At 37.3% G+C, this 23440-nt stretch overlaps 1 non-coding gene across 1 annotated transcript; it reads right to left on the bottom strand.

The window, feature by feature from the left end:
- Window positions 1-14632: 14632 nt before the first annotated feature.
- On the bottom strand, window positions 14633-14737 carry LOC138072055 (U6 spliceosomal RNA). Its single transcript, XR_011144210.1, has one exon. It is a non-coding gene; the product is annotated as a U6 spliceosomal RNA (small nuclear RNA).
- Window positions 14738-23440: the final 8703 nt, after the last annotated feature.

Here is a 23440-nt window from a genome sequence, read left to right as displayed (position 1 = left end):
ATTCTTTTTATACATTGCAAAGTATTGTTAGTGACTTTACATCTGTATTCACGAGAGATATTGGCAGTAGTTTCCATTTTTTTGTATTGTCTCTCTGGTTTTAGTCAGGGAAATACTAGTTTCATAACATGAAATGGGAAATGTTCCCTATTTTGTTTTCTGGAAAAGATTGTGTGTAGTTTATCTTAAGTCTTCTTTAAAAGTTTGGTATAATTCTCTAATGGAAGCCATCTGGACCTTGAGATTTCTTTTTGGGGATTTTTAAGATTAAAAATTCAATTTTTTAAAGAGTTAGAGGACTATTAAAATTATATATTTCATATAGGGTACATTGGGGTAATTTGTGTTTTTTTAAGGAGTTGGTGCAGTTGCTCTTAGTTGTCAAGTTCTCGTGTATAGAAATATTTGTAATATTCCCTTATCATCCGAATTTCTATATCTCCAGGATCTGTAGTGATAGTCCCTGTTTCATTCCTGATACTGGACGTTTGTGTCCTCCCTTCCTTTCCCCTCTTTGGTCGATTTCTAGAACACCAAAATGGTTCTTGTCAATTTTGTCCACCTTTATGGTTGCTTTTCTGGGAAAGGATTTGTCTTCCACCTTCCCTTCTCTACTATAGTCTTTAAAAAAAAATAGCTTTTCCAGGTTGAAGAAGTTTCCTTTTAATTGTAACTCTCTTAAAGGTTTTTATTTTGTTTTATTACATTATTATTTTTTGCCATGCTGCATGAACTGCCAGGGAATTTCCTTTTTTAAAAAATTTTAAATAATGAATAAATGTTCCTTATCTCTTCTATATCTGATGAAATGATTATATTTTTGCCTTTCCCCTATAAAATATCATATTACTAGATTTTCTCATTGAACTCTTCTTGCTGCATTCCTCAAAAAGTTCTACTTGGTCACAGCACATTACCATTTTTTCTTTTTGGCTACGTCATGTCTTATCAGATTTTAGTTTTGTAACCTGAGTTCAAACCCATGCTGCCTGCAGTGACAGTGTGGAGTTCTAACCACTGGACCACTGGGAAATTTCTGCACATTACTTTTTTTTTAATGCATTGCTTAAATTTGATTTGTTACTATTTTATTCAGAAGATTTACGTGTATATTAATAAGTGATCTAAATTGTTACTTTATTTTACTGTTTTGTGGGTTTGATATCAAGCTATATCACCTCATAAAATGGGCTGAGTAACTTTTCCATTTCTTCTGTTTTATGAAATGTGTTGTTTGTATTATTTTTCCTTTGAAGCTTCAGTAAAACTGTATGGGCTTGGTATTTCTTATCATGGGAGATGTTGATTGTCAGTTCAAGTTTTGGTAATTTACATTTTTCTTGAAATCTCACCATGTCCTCTTAGTTTTCAGATGTACTGGAATAAAGCTGTTCGTGTGTGTTATGTGTTAGTTGCTCAGTTGTGTCTGACTCTGTGGGACCCCATGGACTGTAGCCTGCCAGGCTCTTGTGTCAATGGAATTCTCCAGGCAAGAACACTGGAATGGGTAGCCATTCCCTTCTCCAGGGGATCTCCCTACCCAGGGATCAAACCCAGGTCTCCTGCATTGCAGGCAGATTCTTTACCATCTGAGCCATCAGGGAAGTTGTTCATAGTATTCCCATATGTTATTAAAAATATCTGCTATTACTGTTTGTTATACTTTCTTTTCTAATGTTTATTTTCTTGTCTCTCTGATGAGCAGACTTCCTGGAGATTTTTTTATGTAGTATTTTGTTACAGAACAACATTTTAGTTTTATTGTTTACCATTTTATTTTCTATCATTAATTTCTGCTCTTACATGTATTTTTTTTTTCTTTTTTTTCCCCTGGTTCCCTGACCAGGGACTGAACCTGTGCCCTCAGCAGTGAAAGTGCAGAATCCTAACCAGGAAGCAGGGAACTTATATTTTTATACTTACTTTTCTACTTTTGGGAGGTTTACTTTCTTCACCCCAGGGTCCTGAACTGAATATGGAATTCATTTATTCTCAGGCTTTCCTGTTTTCTTCAACTTTTTTTTTTTTCTTAAATCAAGCCTCTTCCCCAGGAGCAGCCACTAGAACTGTCTTGTTCCTTAAGGCTCAGGGTGTTTATTTTTACTGAAATATAGTTCACATATTGTTAAACTCTTCATTGAAAGTGTGTGATTCAGTGGGTCCTAGTATATTCAAGAAGTTGTGTAACCAGTACCACTATCTCATTCCAAACCTGAAGCCCCATACCCCATATCCATTAGGCAGTCATTTCCTGCCCCAACCCTTGGCAACCACTAATCTACTTTCTGTTTCTGTGGATTTGCCTGCTCTAGACTTTTAACATATATGGAATCATATCATATATGGCCTTTATACTTGACTTTGATTTAGTGTAACATTTTCAAGATTTATTCATGCTATAGTGTGTATCAGTACTAGTGTTAGTTTCCTAGGGCTGACATAACAAATTACCACAAAATGGATGACTTAACAGAAATTTATTGTGTCATGATTCCAGAGGCTAGAGGTCTGAGATGAGGGTGTCAGCAGGAATGATTCCTCCGGAATGCTGTGAAGGAGAATCTGTTCCAGGCTGCTTGCCACGCTTCTTGTAGTCAGCTGACAATTTTTGATGTTCCTTGACTTGTAGGAGGAAAGCGTTTAATCTTGGTTCACCAAGTATTTGTTACCTAGGTGTTCTCAGTGCTACCTCTCCATTATAAAGTTCCCCTTTCACCTCTCATCTAGAGGTTTTAACCTCCACTGATAATTGGAATGTAAAAACATAATTTCGTTAGAGGTGGCAAAATGTTGATTTTCTAATTCTCTCCTTCTTTTTGGCCAGTGGGGCCCCTTCAGTGACTCCTGTGCTGTCCTGGTGGCATCCTTGCAAGCTGTCCCAGGTTTACCTCATAGATTTCCTTCCCAGATTTGGAATCAGCCATTTTGGAACTTTCCTTTCTTATTTAAAATTAACCCATTTAAGAATCAAAAAGTTATCTCAAAATACTAATTTTGCTAAACCCTATACATTTTGGTGTATAGTACTTACATTGGAATTCAGCTATAAATACTTTATAATTTTAAAAATTAAGTCTTTGTTAAAAAACATGGAGAAGGAAATGGCAACCCACTCCAGTATTCTTGCCTGGGAAATCTCATGGATAGAGGAGCCTGGCGGGCTACAGTTCATGGCATTGCAAAGAGTTGGACACAGCTTAGCAACTGAACAACAACAACACACAATTAGGCAGATTGTGATTTGGGGAAATAGTTCTTGATGGAAATGTGCCATAAAATGGAGTGTGGAGTGACCTAGTGATATGGAATATAGAGCTTTGTAAGAAATTAAAATTTGTGTATACAGTAATGATTTCAAATATTCAAACAATAAAGTCTGGCTAAAGGAAAAAAATAGCTTTATTGAGATATAGTTCACATACAATACAATTCACCCATTTAAAATGTACAATTCAATGGTTTTTAGTATATTCATAGAAATGTGCAACCATCAACCACAGTAAGTTTTAGAACGTTTGAATTGCCTCAAAAAGAAACCCCATACTCTTTAGCTATCACCCACCCACTCCCATTCCCTTGTTCTTCAACTTTCCAGCAATAATAACTGCTAATCTACTTTCTGGAGCTATAGATTTTTCCATTCTAGACATTCATGTGAATGGAATTATATGTAGTCTTTTGTGTCTGGCTTCTTTCACTTAGCATATTTTTGAGATTCATCCATGTTGTGGCATGTATCAATACTTCACTCCTCTTTAAAAAACTGCTTTATTGAGATACAATTCATGTACCATACAGTTCACCCATTTAGAGTATACAATTCGGTGGTTTTTAATATATTCATACATATATGCACTCATTACCACAGTAAATATTAGAACCTTTTCATCACTTCATAAAGAAACCCTGTACCCTCTAGCTATATCATCCTCTCCTCCTGATAGGTCCCTCCCTCCATCTCCTGCCACAGTACTAAGTAACCACTAATCGACTTTCTGTTCTATAGATTTCCATATTCTAAACTTTCATATGACTAGAGTCATAATATGTGGACTTTTGTGACTGACTTCTTTCATTTAGCATGTTTTCAAGGTCATCCATGTTGTAGTATCTGTCAGTAAGTACTTCATTCCTCTTTATTGCTGAATAACTTTCTGTCATATGAACATACCACATTTTGTTTATTCATTCATTTGTTGATGGACATTTGGGTTTCTGCCTTCTGGCTCACTTGAATAATGTTGCTATAAACTTGTATGCAAGTTTTTGTGCAGACGTATGTTTTTGTTTGTCTTCAGTATATACCTAGGTGTGGAATTACTGGGTCATAATTTTACATTGTTTACAACAGGTTGGTTGTTTTAAAACTGAAGTCTATGGTTTATGATTCAATCTTTTTGTTATACATTATATAGGTTTTGACAATTGTATAATTACATATATCTGCCATTACGCTATCATACAGAATAGTTTACTACCCTAAAAATCCCCTTGCTCCACTGCTCATTCCTCTTTTCCTCTGTCCCCTCCATCCCCTGGCAACCACTGATCTTTTTACACTCTCCATAGTTTTGCCTTTTCTAGAATGTCATAGTTGGAATAGTACAGTATATAACCTTTTCAGGTTAGCATCCTTCACTTCAGCAATATGTATTTAAAGTTCCTCCATGTCTTCCTGGCTTGATAGATTATTTCTTTTTATCACTGAATAATATTCCATTGTATGAATGTAACACTTTGTTTATTCATTCATCTATTGAAGGATATCTTGATTGTTTCCACATTTTGGCAATTATGAATAAAACTGCTGTGGATACTCATGTGCAGATTTTTGTGTGTGTGAGCATAAGTTTTTGATTAATTTGGGTAAATACTGAGGAGAGAAATTGCTGGATCATATGGTAAGAGTATGTTTAGTTTTGTATGAAACTGCCAAACTGTCTTCCAGAGTGACTGTACATTTTACATTCTCACCTGCAATGAATGAGAGAATTCCTGTAGCTTGTTAAGGCTTTTTGCTTCTGGTGATCCTGGTGGGTGAGAAGTGGTATCCCATTTTTGTTTTGATTTGCATTCCCTGATGGGGAACTTTTTTTTTCATGCTATTTTTTATTGAGGTAACATTGGTTTATAACATTATATGAGTTTCATGTGTACATTATATTTCAACTTCTGTATATACTATAATGTGCTCACTACCAAAAATTTAGTTTTCTTTCATCACCATATAGTTGACCCCCTTAACCCATCTCGTCCTTACACTCTTCCCCTTTGGTCACCACTACTCTGTTCTCCGTATCTATGTGTTTGTTTTTGTTTGGTTTGTTCATTTATTTAGTTTAGTTTAGTTTAGTTTAGTTTTGTTTGTATTCCACATGTCTGAAATCATGTGGTATTTGTCTTTCTCCATCTGACTTATTTCATTTTGCATAATACCCTCAAGGTCCATCCATGTTCTCGCATATAGCAAGATTTCATATTTTTATGGCTGAGTAGTATTCCACTGTCATATATGTGTGTGTGTATCATGTCTTATTTATCCATTTCTCCATTGATGGGTGCTTAGGTTGTTTTCATATCTTGACTATTGTAAATAATGCTGTGATGTACATAGGGGTTCATATATCTTTTCAAATTAGTGTTCTTGTATTCTTTGGATAAATAACCAGAAGTTGGATAGCCAGATCATGGGATAGCCCTATTCTTAATTTTTTGAGCAATCTCCATCTTTTTTTCCATAGTGGCAGTGCCAGTCTGCATTCTTACTAACAGTGTATGTGGGCTCCTTTTTCCCAACATCTTTGCTAGTACTTATTGTTTCTTGCCATTCTGATAGGTGTGAGATGATGTCTCATTGTGATTTTGATCTGCATTTCTGCAATAACTGATGATGGTGAACATCATTTCATGGGCCTGTTAGCCATCTATACATCCTGTTTGGAAAAATGTCTGTTCAGCTCCTCTACCCATTTTTGTTTGCTTGTTTCATATATTTTTTCATTGGAGGAAACTTGCTTTACAATATTATGTTGGTTTCTGCCATATAACAATGCGAATCAGTCATATATATATATCCCCTCCTTGTTGAGCCTCCCCCACTCTAGCCTACGCATCTAGGTTATCACAGAGAACCAGGCTGGGCTCCCTGTGTTATACAGCAATTTCCCACTATTTTACACATGATAGTGTATATATGTCAATGCTACCTTCTCAGTTCATCCCATCCTAGCTTTCCCCCACTGTATCCACAAGTCCTTTCTCTGCTAGGTTCATCAGTACCATTTTTCTAGATTCCATATATGTGCATTAATATACGATACTTGTTTTTCTCTTTCTGACTTACTTCACTCTGTGTCAGAGGCTCTAGTTCATCTACCTCACTATAATTTACTCAAATTCATTCCTTTTTATGGCTGAGTAATATTCCTTTGTATATGTGTACCACATCTTCTTTATCCATTCATCTGTTGATAGGCATCTAGGTTGCTTCCTTGTCCTGGCTATTGTAAATAGTGCTGCAGTGAACACTGAGGTGCATGCGTCTTTTAGAATTGTGTTTTTTTTTCAGGATATATGCCCAGTAAGTGGGATTGCTGGGTCATATGGTAGATTTATTCCTAGTTTTTTAAAAGAACCTCCATAATGGTCTCCATAATGGCTGTATCAGTTTTCACTCCCACCAACTTTGCAGGAGGGTTCCCTTTTCTGCACATCCTCTCCAGTATTTATTTGTTGTAGATTTTTGATGATGGCCATTCTGACTGGTGTGAGGTGATACCTCATTGTAGTTTTGATTTGCATGTCTCTAATAATGAGTGATGTTGAGCATCTTTTCGTATGTTTATTGGCCATTTGTATATCTTCCTTAGAGAAATGTCTATTCATATCATTTGCTCGTTTTAAAAAATGGGTTGTCTTCATATTATTGTGTTGTAATAGTTCTCTATATAGTCTAGATACAAAGCTCTTATCAGATTTATGATTTGCAAATACATTCTCCCATTCTTTGAGTTTTTGCATCTTCTTGATGGTATCTTTTGAAACATAAAAGGTTTTCATTTTCATAAAGTCCAGTTTATCTATGTTCTCTTTTGTTGCTCATGATTCTGGTGTCATACCTAAGAATCCTTTGCCAAATCATGATTTACTGTTAAACCTATGAGTCATTTAGCAGCATTGTAGAGTTCTAAACATTTTTTCAGCTTAATTGAGGTATAATTGGCTAAATTTTTTAAAATTTCTTCTTATAGTTGTTTTCCATCAGGGTTAAGGCTAATACTGATGCTTTGAAATTTGTTGAGACTTCATTTGTCATTTATATCTGATTATTCTTTATAAATGTTCTATGTGTAATAGAGAAGAATGAACAGAATTTTTTGTTGGTCAGTTTATCTTGTTGTGGGTTTTTACTTATCTTTATATATTTATGTCTTTCTCCAAATCTGGAGAATTTTCAACCATTATTTCTTCAAATATTTTTTCTGTACTAATCTCTTTCTGCTTTCCTGGGACTCCAGTGGTACAAGTGGTATACACACACTCTTTGGTATTTTTTCACAGTTCTGAAGTTCTGTTAAATTTCTTCAGTTTTCTTTCTTTCCATTTTTTGGATTGGATAATTTCTGTTAATCTATCATCAATCTCACTAATTGTTTCCTTTGCCATCCGTAATGGTTACTTTTATGTGTCAACTTGGCTAGGTTATGGTACCCAGTGTTCGGTCAAAAACTGGTTTAGATGTTGCTATGAAGATATTTTTAAATATGTTAACATTTAAATAAGCAGACTTTGAATAAAGTAGGTTATCCTTTATTATGTGGGTGGGTTTTATTTGATTAGTTGAAGGCCTCAAGAGAAAAGATTTCCCTCTCTTAAAGAGAAAGAATTCTGCTTCTAGACTGCTTTTGGACTCAAGACTGTGACATCAATTTTTTCTTGGGTCTCCAGCCTCCTCTTGTGCCCTGAAGATTTTGGTTTTTGCAGCCTCCACTATTACATTGGGCTTCCCCGGCAGTGCAGATGGTAAAGAATCCACCTGCCAGTGCAGGAGACATGGGTTCAATCCCTGAGTCAGGAGGAAATGGCAACCCACTTCAATATTCTTGCTTGGAAAATTCCACAGACAGAAGCCTGGCAGGTTTTAGTCCATGGGGTCGAAAAGAGGAGACGGAGCACACACACACTATTGCATTAACCAGTTCTTTAAAATCAATCATTCTCTCACCATATATATATCTTTATCACTGATGTTTTACAGTTTGATGCCAATGTATCAAAAAAAGAAAAAGCACCCACTAACTTCCAAAATGACCCCTAGAGGGCAGTATTGCCCCCATTGAGCCCATAGCACTTTTGAGGTAATTGCTCTCTCATTTGATTGAGGTTGCTGTTTGGCCAGAGACTGGCTGGGTTGTGAGATCTGGGCTATAGATCTCCAGTTTCTCATGAGCTCAAAGGCCAGACTAATCCCCTTTTTATAGACAAAACAATATGGATTCCAAAACTTTAAAGTAAGAATATATCCCATATAATCCTCATTTTATATATTAATTTCATATATTGTATTTTTGTCATCTAAAATTTCCAATGGTTAGTTTTTATAGTTTCTTTTTACTGTGCTGCGAACTATCTTTTTATTTATTTGAAGGGTGTGTTTACCTCACAGAGCATAATTATAACAGCTTTAAAGTTTTTGTCAATTTCAACATCTGAATCATCTTGGATTTGTCAACCATTGAATGTCTTTTCCCTTGGGAATTAGTCACATTTTCTTAATTCTTAGTATGTCAAGTACTTTTGGATTGTATACTGAATATTTTGAACCTAAAGTAAGAATCTGGATCCTGTTAAAGTCCTCTGATGGGTGAGAATTTTTAAAGTGATTCCTTCTACACTTTCCAGCTTCGGGGGGCACATTTTCTCAGACCTCTGGCCCAAACTATGGGGTTCCTTGGATTTTTTTTTTTCTCCTTGTACTGTCTACAGTAGCTCTGCTAGAGACTTTCCTTCTGATCAGTGTTGGGACAGAATGTAGGTAAAAATTTGGTAACTCATCCCTGTATGGGTCACTTCCTAAAGTTTTTAGTTCTTTTCTCAATTAACCTCCTTTGCTTACTTTTCAGGATTCTCAAGTAGTTGCTTGTTGTGTTCTGTTTTTTCCCCCAGAAATTTTAGTTGTTTGAAGTGGAAGAGAGAGATTGTAGTGGGCTTATTCTTTTTTTGTCTGGTACCAGAAATTGGTACATCCACAGTGTTTCTTTTAGTGAAAGCCTGTGAGTGGTAAATTACTTCTTTGTATGTCTGTAAATGTCTCTATTTTGCCTTTACAATCGTAATTTACCTAGGTATAAAATCCTACGTTACTAATAATTTCCCTTTTTCAATTGGAAAATATCATTCCACTGTCTTCTGGTATCAATTGTTGGCTGATGCAAAATCTTCTGATATTCTGATTTTCATTTCTTAGTTTCTTAGTGTTTTTTTTTCTCTTGTGACCTTCAAGATCTCCTTTATCATTAATGCTTTGCAGCTTCACTTCAATGTGTCAAGAAAAAATACCCACAAACTTCCAAAATTCTCCCTAGAGGGCAGTATTGCCCCAGTTGAACCTGTGCTCTTTTGTGATAATTGTCACTTGACAGAGGTTGTTGTTGGCCAGACACTGGCTAGGTTGAGAGATCCGGGCTGTAGATCGCGGTCTCAAAGGCTAGACTAATTCCCCTTTTATAGATAAAATAACATGGATTCCAAAATTTCAGAGTAAGAGTTGTATCTATAGACCACATAATCCTCATTTCTGGGTTTATAGCCTATTAATCCTTATTTAACTGGCTCATGGAAATCTGCAGCTTTCACTAAGGTTTTGGCTAGCTTCCTTCAGTCCTTAATTGCTTTGTATTTCTTTATTCCTTTTAAGGTGTTTAAATATATTTCAGAGTAACTTAAAGCCACTTAAGGCCATGTCATTGGATCATTTGCCTGCCTTCCTTCCTTCCCCCAACTATCCATTCATTTATGTAACGTTAATTAAGTTAATATGCCAGTTTCTATACTAGGGAACAGAGATAAATAAAACCCATACCCTTTTCTCAAGGTTAGCCTCTTCAGTTAGTTCAGTTCAGTCGCTCAGTCGTGTCTGACTCTTTGCAACCCCAGGGACTACTGCACGCCAGGCTTCCCTGTCCATCACCAACTCCTGGACCTTGCTCAAACTCGTGTCCATTGAGTTGGTGATGCCATCTAACCATTTCATCTTCTGTCATCTCCTTCTCCTCCTGCCTTCAATTTTTCCCAGCATTAGGGTCTTTTCTAAGGAGTCAGTTCTTCACATCAGGTAGCCAAAGTATTGGAGTTTCAGCTTTAGCCTCTTCAGTGCATTATTAATCCAGATAAAAATTTCATGATGTAAAAGAGTGCTTTAAGGAATATGTGAAGCTGTGCCAGAAAGCTCTTTGATTTAAATAACAATTTTTTTCTTGGTGGGTATGGTATTTTTAGTCAGGAGAAACTTGTTCCTCAAGCTTTTATAAAGCCAGTACTGCTACTTTATTTAAAATATGTTATAGTAATATTGATCCGTGTGCCAAGTGGTTGTGAGATATTTTACAGTATTTGCTGTCAATTTTATTCAGCAGAGAAATTGTTACTGGAAATAGTACTTTTGGGAAATGTTATTTTGTCAGGCTGAATTATTCTATAACATATTGTGTTGAACCTGAAAGTAATCGACAAGTATTCAAAATGAATCCAAAAGACATTTGCTCCTTGGAAGAAAAGCAATGACAAACCTAGATTTAAAAAAAAAAATGCAAAACATTACTTTGCCTGCAAGGTCGTAAAGTCAAAGCTATGGGTTTTCCAATAGTCATGCACAGATGTGAGAGCTGAACAATAAAAAAGGCTGAGCACCAAAGAATTGACGCCTTTGAACTGTAGTGCTAGAGAAGACTCTTGAGAGTCCCTTGGACAGCAAGGAGATCCAACCAGTCAATCCTAAAGGAAATCACCCCTGAATATTCATTGGAAGGACTGGTGCTGAAGCTGAAACTCCAATATTTTGGCCACCTGATGAGAAGAGCTTTTCATTAGAAAAGACCCTGATGCTGGGAAAGATTGAAGGCAAGAGGAGAAGGGGATAATGGAGGATGAGATGGTTAGATGGCATCACCCACTCAATGGACATGAGTGAACAAATTCCGGGAGATAGTGAAGGACAGGGAAGGCTGGTGTGCTGCAGTCCATGGGGTTGCAAAGAGTCGGACATGACTGAGCAACTGAACAATAACAACAAATAACATCATTTCAAGAAGACATTTGACAGCATTTAATTTTTGAGCAAAAATAATAGAAATATAAATGTGGTTGTATAATTTTATGAATTAAATATTTGTTGCTAAATATTCCAAGAAAGAAGTGATTGGTTTAGATTAGGGACCTCTTTATTCATCGTAAGTATTTGTTCAGAGTTTGGACTTTGAATTTTTATTTAATATGTGAGTTAAAAATATGAAGAATCAAACAGTGTATTAATTGTTGAAACCTTTTTTTTGAAGTGTAGATATACCTTGTTTGGGGAAATAAACATTGTTAGTGAGAAGTAGATAATTTGTATGATAATTTTACCTAAATCAAATGGCTGTTAATTGAATGCTATTCCAAAATTTATTATAGAAACTTATACATGAGCAAATTTGTTTTAAACCATAAAGTACTATATTTACAGGAAATATTACAATTTATAGTAACAATTTAAAGGAATCCCAAGGTTAAAAGTATTAGTTTACTTAATGAGTAAGGCCATAAGAAAAAAAATATGAGTGAATAAATTTTCCCATTGGAAGAGAGGAAGAATGGAAAGGAGATCCCTCATTTTCAGTCTTTCATTCACAATTTAGTGTGTAGTCCTCCAGAGGACAGGACTAGCAGTTCCATTATTGGTAAAAGTATTAGGATAAAATCCAAGAAATTGAGGAAAACATTGAAATATTAAAATGGAATTGAAAATATTCATGTATATCCATGATTAAATAGTGTGCTAGTTATCTATTATACATAACAATATTTCCACCAACTTAGAGGCTTAATGCAAGATACATTTATTATATTACACTTTCTGTGGGTCAGGAGTCTGGGCATAGCTTAGTTATATGCCCTGCTTCAGGGACTAAAAAGCTGCAATCGAGGTGTCAGCCAGCGCTGTGGTCACATCTGCTTCCAACCTCACGTGTTTGTTGGCAGCCTTTCATTCTTTGTAGGCTGCTGGACTGAGGGCCTCAGTTTCTTGCTGGCTCTCAGCCAAAGTCTGCTCTTAGATGCTTACCCAAGTGGCCTTCTCCATAAGCAGCTCACAACATGGCAGCTGGCTTCTTTAAAACCAGCAAGGGAGATAGTATCCTTGCAAGACGGGTGTTAGTCATACATACTATAGTCATATATGTATATATATATGATCATGTGCATCCTTTCACCTTTGGCACATACTACTGACCAGAAGCAAGTCATAGTTCTTCCCACTTTTAGAAGGTAGGTACATAAAGGTATGAACACCAGAAGACAGGGATCATAGTGGCCACCATAAAGTCTGTCTGCCACAATTATGTATTTTTTTTTTTAGCTCTGTCCATTAAAATGACCTAAAAGCAATGTCACCTCAGTACTAACGAACACTCCCTCGTGCTCAGGTTGTAGCCTCTGAAGACCATTCCCCTTAAAGGGAAGCTAGGTCCTTTTGGAGAAAGAGCTTATTCCAGGGCTGGGACAGGGAAAGTACAAGGAGATCTAGGGATATCTTTTATGCTTGCAATCCATAATGTTCTCAAAAATCAGTGGGGTTATGTTCCACTGGCCATAGTCATAACATTTAGAACATTATAAAGACTAATGGTGGCAATTAATGGAAACAAATGAATTCTGTGAAAACCCATGATTTAATAATGATGTTCAAAATAGAGAAACTAAACAAACCCAGAAGGTGGCAGGTTGCTCTGAACAACTGTAGGACCATCTCTTCAATAGTCAAGATCATAACAAAAGATACCTAAAAATTAAGTGCTGTGGGTGGTCCTTGAACAGATCATGATTTGGATAAAACAACTGATAAGGGCATTTTTATGTTATTTGGGAAATTTTTAATATGGTTTAGGTATTTGATGAAATGGAAAGATGGAGTTTGTTGACTTAAAAAAGGAGGTTATAAAATAGCATGTACACTGTGATACATCCTTGGAAAAAGTACACACACACACATACACATAATAGCGTAGGAAAATCTCTTGAAGTACAGATACTGAGGTGTTAACAATGGTGGATCTCTGTGACGGGTGGCAGGGGGTGTTTATGAATTTCTTCTTATTTCTGAAACAAATTACCACAAATTAGTAGCTTAAAACAATACAAACTTAATTTCTTATAGGTTTATGAGGCCTTCTGATTCCCCTCCTTCCCTTTTCTAAGAATCCTTGTGATTACATTGAGCGCACATGGATCATTCAGGGTAATCTCTCCATCTCAAGATCTTTCACTTATGGGTGGGGGTAGAGTGGGAGGGAGGCTCAAGGGGGAGGGAATTTATGTACACATATAGCTGATTCATGTTGTTGTATAGCAGAAACCAACCAACATTGCAAAGCAATTATCCTCTGATTTAAAAAAAATCCTTCACTTAGTCACATCTGCAGAATCCCTTTTGCCATGTAAATGGTTCCAGGGATAAGGTCATGGGCATCTTTGAGGAGGGCCATTATTCTGTCTGCCACAGAGTATGATGTTTTTACTTTTTATTTTTGTGTCTAGATTTTGTAATTTTATATAACATGTATGTGTTACTTAAAATGTGTAAGTTAAGGGACTTACCTGGTGGTCCAGGGGTTAAGACTCCATGCTCCCAAGCAGAGGGTGCAAGTTAGATCCCTGATGGGGAAACTAAGACCCCACATGCACCACGGTGCAGCTGAAAAAAGAAACAAAATTTTAAAATAGATATATATAAGTTAAAAGTAGAAAAATGTTATTGTTTAATTTCAAGTGACATAAATGTGGTTATTTATAAACTTTACCTGGCTCCTTGTGAAGTTTGAGCTTTGCATCCATTTGTTTTCTTACTTTTTATTTATACCAAATCATAAAATTCAAGTTCACAATTCCATGTTGCTAGAAATTGCAGCAAGTGTTTGGTAGCTGGGTCAGAGACTTCTGTATATTGGACTGAACAAGGAGCCATGAATCGAGAAGTCATTTCTTCTATTTGTTGTCTCCCCCAGCCACTAAAGGGTGAAGTATCAAACTCAATTTCTGTAAGGATGAATGTTTCGCCTTAGGAGAGTGGGTCTCCCTGGGGGCAGTGCCATCAAGGGTATACTTTGAAAACACATGGGGCTATTTTTGTTGTTACAGTGATTGACAGGAATCCCCTGGCAGGGATCTCCTGGCAGTTAGAGGGCAGGAGCCAAGAATGTCATGTGTCCTTCAGTGTCTGTGACATTTGTACAGGGATGAATGTTCCTCCGTTTTACATAATTTTCAAATGTCCCTCTAGCCATCCATGTGTATGAAAAACCTATCTGTGGTCATCCAAGCCTAAGCCTAACCTCATTTACATGTAAAGTTAAAGTACTTTTTTCTAAAATTTACTTTTAAAAATATGAGATGCTTTCACAAATGTGCATGTCATTCTGTGCAGGGGCCATGCTTATCCTCTCTGTATAATTCTAATCTTAGTATACTGCTGCTGAAGCGAGCATAACTCAAAGTATTTTTTGAGCAGTTTTAATATCCTGGAATTTTCCAGGAACGGAACTACTGTGTAAATTGAAAGGGGTATGTGTTGTTTTGTTTGGAACCTTACCAAGAATGGTTTAATGTTTTAGAAAATCACACCAATGACATCAATGCCATTTATGGGCTGTGCTGGATATCTTCCATTGCCCTTCCAGATTCACTCCACCCTCTCCGCCTCTGCTGTGCCCTGGGAAGGGATTGGATCAATAGATTTCCTTGCTCTCTGGCTTCTGGGTAGGTTCACTCATTCGAGAGCATGGACAGAAGATCTGGAAGGCAAAAGGAGAGTGAGATATGCCACTTGAAAGGACCACTAGAAACGAGATGTTATCTAATCCATGGAAGCATAAAGTTGGATATGACACCAGTATTCTGTTTGAAAATGATAATGTTATATATACGATTAAGTCCAGGCTAGTCAGAAGGCACCAGTAAACTGCCTGGAGAGGTGTCTTAAACTCCTATGGTACTTGATCCTATCAATTTATTTCTCACTTAATCCACATTTATGGCTTCCCGAGAGTTCTCTATGACTGGTTAACAGAGACAAAGCACAGGCCTGGTTTTTGCAGTTTGCTGGCACCAGCTAAAGGCAGAAGGTATTTCTAGGGGCAAAACTTCAGGCAGTACATCTTACTGTTCACTTCAAGTGGGAGGAGAGATGGCCTCTTTTCTCTCTGGGCATAGTATAAGGAGATACAATCTGACACAGCCCAGAGTGTCCCTGCTCATTCTTGCTTTATATGCCAAGAATGCAAGGCCCTGACCACTTTACCTGACTCATTTCTCTGCGCTGTATGTGCAAGGAGCTGTCTTGAAGGAGGAGGTGATATTTCCCTCTGGGGTAAACAGCAAGCTTGCTATATAAGATGTCAATTCCCCAAGGCCAGTGTCCTTTGGTGTGATGGAGACATGCATTGTGTGCATAGTATGTCCACCTGGCCCTCTGCATGGCCTCTTTTTGGGCTTAGGGCTGTGGGGAACCCACACAAATATGCTGATGGTGCTGCTACTGCTTACTGTGCTGCTGGCATCCAGGAAATGTTAACAGGCTAACTTGTTAGCTTGTAAATAGGAGAAAATCCCATACCCTGACAAATATTTGTTAAATGCTTTGGTTTTATAAACCTTTTGCAGATTATGTGACATGAACCTGATTTTGCATTGAGTGTTGCAATTCAGAGTTCTTCCTCTGTGGCTTTGGTGCTATAGGGGAAAATGTTGCCACTTCTATGTTTGAATGTCTTATTTTTTTCTCTATTCAGGCAAAACTCCCTTGGCAGAAGTATCACTGCATATCTGTTGGAAAAAGAACAGGTACATTTTAATGACTTCATGAAACCATTTGACAAAGTTTCATAGCAAACAATACTAAGGACTAGGAGTGAATGGATTGCCAATATTGTAAACCAGAAATTCAAATATTCATTGTTAGGTTTTTTCCTATTTACACCGTAGATGGATAACATTATATGTTCCTATTCCAATTGTTTGTAATTCTGTTTTGCCCCTTTCCTTTCCATAGTAAGTTTAAACTTCTTAGAATTGTCCTTATTTCTCATAGTTCTAAATAATGAAATTTCAGCATTTAGTCTGAAAAAATCATAGGCCCCCCTAACTGCTGTTGTAAGAAATCCCAGCAACAGAATAAGAAGACAATATTCTGGTTTCTTAAGATGTCCTTAAAATGCTATGTCTAAGACATCTGGAACTGAGAACTTATGGCTTATTCTGTAAAAGTAACCTTGGCCTTAAAAAGCCTGTTTTTTTTTTGTTGTTTGTTTATTTGTATTATTTAGTAATATGTTTCCCTGGTAATGCTATTTAAATCTACATCTCCATGTCCTAAAAGCTATGAATACCTATGAGCTGGTTTTAATAGTCAAGTGAAATGAATATTTATGTACACACACAAACGTGTATGCAAATATTTATAGCATCATTATCAAAAACTGGAAACAACCAGATGTCCTTCAGCAGGTGAATGGATAAACAAACTGATTACTGTTGCTGTTTAGTTGCTAAGTCATGTCTGCCTCTTTGTGACTGCACGGACTGTAGCCCATCAGGTTCTTCTGTCCATGGGATTTCCCAGGCAAGAATACTGGAGTGGGTTGCCATTTCCTTCTACAGGGGATCTTTCCGACCCAGGGATCGAATTCATATCTCCTGCTTGGCTGACAGATTCTTTACCACTTTTGCCACCTGGGAAACCCATAAACAAACTGGTGCATGCATACAATGGAATACTAGTCAGTGATAAGAAGGAAAGATCTATTGATTCACTCAACAAAATGAACGAATCTTTCTTTTTGTGGTAAAGTATGCATAATATAAGCATTGATGAATCTTAACTTCATTTTGCCAAGCAAAAGAAGCCAGACTCCAAAGACCCAAAAGTACTCTATGATTCTATTGATATGGGTTTTTTTTTTTTTTGGTTTCGCTGGGTCTTTGTTGCTGTACAAGGGTTTTTTTCTATAACTGTGGAGAGTGGAGGCTACTCCCCAGTTGTGATGCATGGGCTTCTCATTGCAGTGGCCTCTTCTGTTGCAAAGCATGGGCTCCAGGGCATACAGGCTTCACTAGTTGCAGCACTTGGGCTCAGCAGTTATGGTTCATGGGCTTAGTTGCCCCTTGGCATGTGGGATCTTCCCAGACAGGTCTCCAACCCATGTCCCCTGCATTGGCAGGCGGATTCCCATCCACTGTACTACCAGGGAAGTCCTCATATGGCATTTTGAAAAAGGCAGAACTAAAGATATGTGTATTAGTTTCCTGTTGCTGCTATAAAAATTTAACACAAATTTATTCTCTTACAATTCTGGAGGCCAGAAATTTGAAATCAGTTTCACTAGGCTAAATAAAAGTCAAGGTGTTGTAGGGCTGGTTTCTTCTTGAACCTCTAGAGAAGAATTCATTTTCCATGACTTTTCTAGCTTCCGGAGGCAGCCTGTTTTCCTCAGCCTGTGACTCCTTCCTCACATCACTCCAACCTTTTGCTCCCATTCTCGGGTCTCCTACTATCTCCTTTGACTTTCTTGGTGCCCTCTTTAAGGACTCTTGTGATTACATTTAGGACCCACCTGGATAATCCAGGGTAGTCTCTCAATCACATGATTTTTAATTTAGTCACATCTGCAAAATCCCCTTTGTCATATGACATAACATTCAACAGTTGTGGGGATTAGGACATGGATGTCTTTCCATATCACCGTTTTATTTATTTATTTAGTGCTGCACGGGGTCTTCGTTGCTGCACACAGGCTTTCTCTAGTTGCGGCAGGCAGGGGCTACTCTTCGTTGCATCGCACGGGCTTCCTATTGAGGTAGCTTCTCTTGTGGTGGAGCATGGGCTCTAGGGCTCAGGCTTCAGTAGTTGTGGCACCTGGTCTCAGTAGCTGTGTCTCACAGGCTCTAGAGCTCTGGCTCATTAGTTGTGGCACACAGACTCACTTGCCCTGTGGCATGTGGAACCTCCCCAGACCAGGGGTCAAACCCATGTTCCCTGCACTGGCAGGCAGATTTTTTACCACTGAGCCACCAAGGAAGCCCCATCTATTAATGTATTTTCATCTTTGATTTCTCTTAATTTGCATTTGTTTTATATATTTCCACTTCATTTACACGAATCATTTTGTGCTTCATTTAACAATAGTTCAGTACTATATTTCATATTTGAAAGTTGCTAAGAGAGTCGATCTTAAAAGTTCTCATCACAAGAAAAAGATTCTGTAATTATGTATAGTGATGGATGTTAACTAGACTTATTGTGGGAATCATTTTGCAATATATACTTATATTGAATCATTATGTTATATACCTGAAACTAGTATAATAATGTTTGTCAATATATTGTTTATAAAAGCCCATGTTTTAACTAATGTAAGACTGTCAACAAAAAGAACTATACATAAATATTGTACTCCAGTTGGTAAATAGATACAGAAATATAGATAGGTCTATAAATATCAGATAGTATACTTAGATATATTTTCTGGCTCTGGCTGCTGAAATGGCTTAGAAACAGTTATACCCCAAAAGTAGGAAGCACACCTCACATCCAGATCTTTCTTTCTAAACACCATTCTCCCATAAATGGAATCAGGGCTCCTTGAAGAAATGGCTGATTCTAGGCACTGGGGCAGGAAGATACAAAATGCGTACAAAACATCTGGTGGGACCAGAGGGGAAAAAACAATGGAACCCTACACTTGTTCTTTCTAGACCCCTACTATGAATCATACACTGTGATGTTTTTTGTTTTGTTTTGTTTTGTTTTGTTTTGGCTGTGCCAGGTCTTAGTTGCAGCATTTGGGATCTTTAGTTGCAGCATGCAAACTCTTAGTTGTAGCATGTGGGATCTAATTCCCTGACCAGGGATTGAACCTGGACCCCCTGCATTGGGAGTGTGGAATCTTAGCCACTGGACCACCAGAGAAGTCCCTGTGATGTATATTTTGACTTTCATACCCTTGCTATATATAGTGTGTGCTTTCTCTGTTATAAACTTTACATTTGTAAGTTTTTCTCATTTTAGGGTCCTGTGATTACAGGACACAAAGTGATGCAGTTTTGTTTTCAGGTTGTATTCCATTACAAGTTATTACAAGGTTTTGAATATGATTCCCTGTTGTTTAGTTACTAAGTCATGTCCAACTCTTTTGCTGCCCCGTGGACTGTAGCCTACAAGGCTCCTCTGTCCTCGGAATTTTCCAGGTAGGAATACTGAAGTGGATTGCCATTTCCTCCTCCAGGGGATCCTCCCTACATAAATCTGTGTTGCTTATCTATTTTATGTATAATAGTTTGTATCTGTTTGTATTTAGAAAAGGCAGAGGAAGCAGAGATCAAATTGCCAACAACCTCTGGATCATGGAAAAAGCAAGAGAGTTCCAGAAAAACATCTACTTCTGCTTTATTGATTATGCCAAAGCCTTTGACTGTGTGGATCACAATAAACTGTGGAAAATACTGAAAGAGATGGGAATACCAGACCACCTGACCTGCCTCTTGAGAAACCTGTATGCAGATCAGGAAGCAATAGTTAGAACTGGACATGGAACAACAGACTGGTTCCAAATAGGAAAAAGAGTATGTCAAGGCTATATATTGTCCCCCTGCTTATTTAACTTATATGCAGAGTACATCATGAGAAACGCTGGGCTAGAAGAAGCACAAGCTGGAATCAAGATTGCTGGGAGAAATATCAATAACCTCAGATATGCAGATGACACCACCCTTATGGCAGAAAGTGAAGAGGAACTAAAAAGCCTCTTGATGAAAGTGAAAGAGGAGAGTGAAAAAGTTGGTTTAAAGCTCAACATTCAGAAAACGAAGATCATGGGATCTGGTCCCATCACTTCATGGGAAATAGATGGGGAAACAGAGGAAAGAGTGTCAGACTTTATTTTTTGGGCTCCAAAATCACTGCAGATGGTGACTGCAGCCATGAAATTAAAAGATGCTTGCTCCTTGGAAGAAAAGTTATGACCAACCCAGATAGCATATTAAAAAGCAGAGATTACTTTGCCAACAAAGTTCTGTCTAGTCAAAGCTATGGTTTTTCCAATAGTCTTGTATGGATGTGAGAGTTGGACTCTAAAGAAAGCTGAGCACTGAGGAATCGATGCTTTTGAACTGTGGTGTTGGAGAAGACTCTTGAGAGTCCCTTGGACTGCAAGGAGATCCAACCAGTCCATACTAAAGGAAATCAGTCCTGAATATTCATTGGAAGGACTGATGCTGAAGCTGAAACTCCAATAGTTTGGCCACCTGATATGAAGAACTGACTCACTGGAAAAGACCCTGATGCTGGGAAAGATTGAGGGTAGGAGGAGAAGGGGATGACAGAGGATGAGAAGGTTGAATGGCATCACTGACTCAACGGACATGAGTTTGAGTAAAGTCCAAGAGTTGGTGATGGACAGGGAGGCCTGGTGTGCTACAGTCCATGAGGTCACAAAGAGTTGGACACGACTGAGCGACTGTACTGAACTGAACTGAGTTTGTATCTGTTAATCCCATAATCCTATTTTGTCCCTCCCTCTCTCTCTCTCTCCCCTTTAGTAACCTGAAATTTATTTCCTATGTCTGTGAGTCTGTTTCTGTTTTATATATAGATTCATTTGTATTATTTTTAGGTTCTACATATAAGTGATATAAGATAGTATTTGCCTTTGTCTGTCTGTCTTACTTCACTGCATACAGTATTGTCTAGGTCCATCCATGTTGCTGCAAATGGCAATATTTTATTCTTTTTAATGGCTGAGTTATACTCCATTGTCTGTATATACCACATCTTAAGCCAATCATCTATTGATTGGCACTTGAGTTGTTTCCATGTCCTGGATATTATAAATTGTGCTGCTATGAACATTGGGATACCTGTATCCTTTTGAATTAGAGTTTTCATTTTTTTCAGATATATATTCAAGAATGGAATTGCTAGATCATATGCTAGCCCAATTTTTAGTTTATTAAGAAACCTCCATTCTGTTTTCTTTTACTGACTGCACCAGTTTATATTCCCACTACCAGTGTAGGAAGTTTCTTTTTTCTCCACACCCTCTTCAGCATTTATTTATTTGTAGACTTTTTAATGGTGGCTGTTCTGACTGGTGTGAGGTGATACCTCATTGTAGCTTTGATTTGCATCTCTCTAATGATTAGCAATGTTGAACCTCTTTTCATGTGCCTGTTGGCCATCTCTGTGTCTTTGGAGAAATGTCTATTTAAGTCTTCTGCTGATTTTTTGACTGGGTTGTTTGATTTTTTGACATTGAACTGTATGAACTATTCGTTTATTTTGTGTAGTAACTCCTTGTCAAAAGCATTGTTTGCAAATACTTTCTCCCATTCCACAAGTTGCCTTTTCGTTTCGTTGATCGTTTCCTTTGCTGTGCTAAAGCTTTTAAGTTTGGTTAGATACCATTTCGGAGAAGGCAATGGCAACCCACTCCATTACTCTTGCCTGGAAAATCCCATGGGTGGAGGAGCCTGGTAGGCTGCAGTCCATGGGGTCGCACAGAGTCAGACACGACTGAAGAGACTTAGCAGCAGCAGATCCCATTTATTTTTGCTTTCATTTCTTTTGCCTTGAGAGACAGATTTAAGAAAATACTGCTATGATTTATGTCAGAGAATGTTTTGCCATTGTTCTCTTCTAGGAGTTTGATGTAGTCGTGTCTTATACGTAGGTTTTTAAACCATTTTGAGTTTATATTTATATATGGTATAAGGGAGTATTCTAATTTCTTTATTTACCTGTAGCTGTCCAGCTTTCTCAGCACCACTTGTTTTAGAGGTTCTCTTTTCTCCACTGTATAGTCTTGCGTTCTTTGTCATAGATTAATTAATTATAGGGATGTGGGTTTATTTCTAGGCTCTGTACTCTGTTCCATTGATCTGTATGTCTGCTTTTTTCCAAGACCACACTATTTGGTTGCTGTAGTTTTGTAATATAGTCTAAAGTCTGGGAGGGTTATGCCTCCAGCTTTGTTCTTTTTTGGTGGGGAACAGGCACTGCACAGTGTGGCATGCAGGATCTTAGTTCCCCGACCAGGGATTGAACCTGTGCCCCCTGCAGTGGAAGGGTGGAGTCTTAACCACTGGACTGCCAGGGAAGTCCTCAACTTTGTTCTTTTTCCTCCAACTTGCTTTGGCAATTCTGGGCATTTTGTGGTTCCATATAACTTTAAGGATTAGTTTTTCTATTTCTTTGGAAAATGTCATGAGTATTTTGACATGGATTGCATTACATCTGTAGATTGCTTGGAGGTAGTGTGGCCATTTTAACAGTATTAATTCTTCCAATCCAAGAGCATGGGGTCACTTTCCATTTCTTTGAATCATCTTCAATTTCCTTTATCAGTGTTTTATCTTTTTAAGTGTAGAAGTCTTTCACCTCCTTGGTTAAGTTTATTGGTAGGTATTTGATTTTTTTTTGATGTGATTTTAAATCTGAATTTTTTTTACTTTCTTTTTGACACTTCATTATTAGTATAAAGAAATGCAGCAGATTTCTGTGTATTAATTTTTTATCCTGCTCTCTTGCTAAATTCATTTGTTAGCTCTAATAGATTTTGTGTGGAGACTTTAGGGTTCTGTCTACATATATCATGGCATCTGCAAATAGTGACAGTTTTACCTCTAACCTTCCAATTTGGATACCTTTAGTTTCTTTTTCTTTTCTGATTATTGTAGCTAGAACTTCCAATACTATGCTGAATAGAAGTGGCAAGAGTAGGCATCCTTGTGTTGTTCCTGAACTTAGAAAGAAGGCTTTCAGCTTTTCACTGCTGAGTATTATGTTGGCTGTGGGTTTGTTGTAAATGGCTTTTCTTATGTTCCCTCTATACCCATTTTGGTGAGAATATTTATCAGGAATGGATGTTCAATTTTGTCAAATGCCTTTTCTGCATCTGTTGAGATGATTATGTGGTTTTTGTATTTCCTTTTGTTAATGTGTTATATCGCATTGTTGAATTCATTTTGCTAATATTTTTGAGGATTTTTACATCTGTATTCATAAAAGATACTGGTCTGTAATTTTGTTTTTATTGTAGTGTGTTTGTCTGATTTTGGTATCAGAGTGATGTCTTCATAATATGAATTTGACACTGTTTCCCACTCTTCAGTTATTTTGCAATCATTTGATAAAGGT

The sequence above is a fragment of the Capricornis sumatraensis genome, chromosome X (assembly GCF_032405125.1).
Source record: "Capricornis sumatraensis isolate serow.1 chromosome X, serow.2, whole genome shotgun sequence".
In the NCBI taxonomy this organism is placed as follows: Eukaryota; Metazoa; Chordata; class Mammalia; order Artiodactyla; family Bovidae; genus Capricornis; species Capricornis sumatraensis.
Note: the sequence above shows the minus strand (reverse complement) of the source record. Positions and strands in the feature narration are given on the sequence as shown.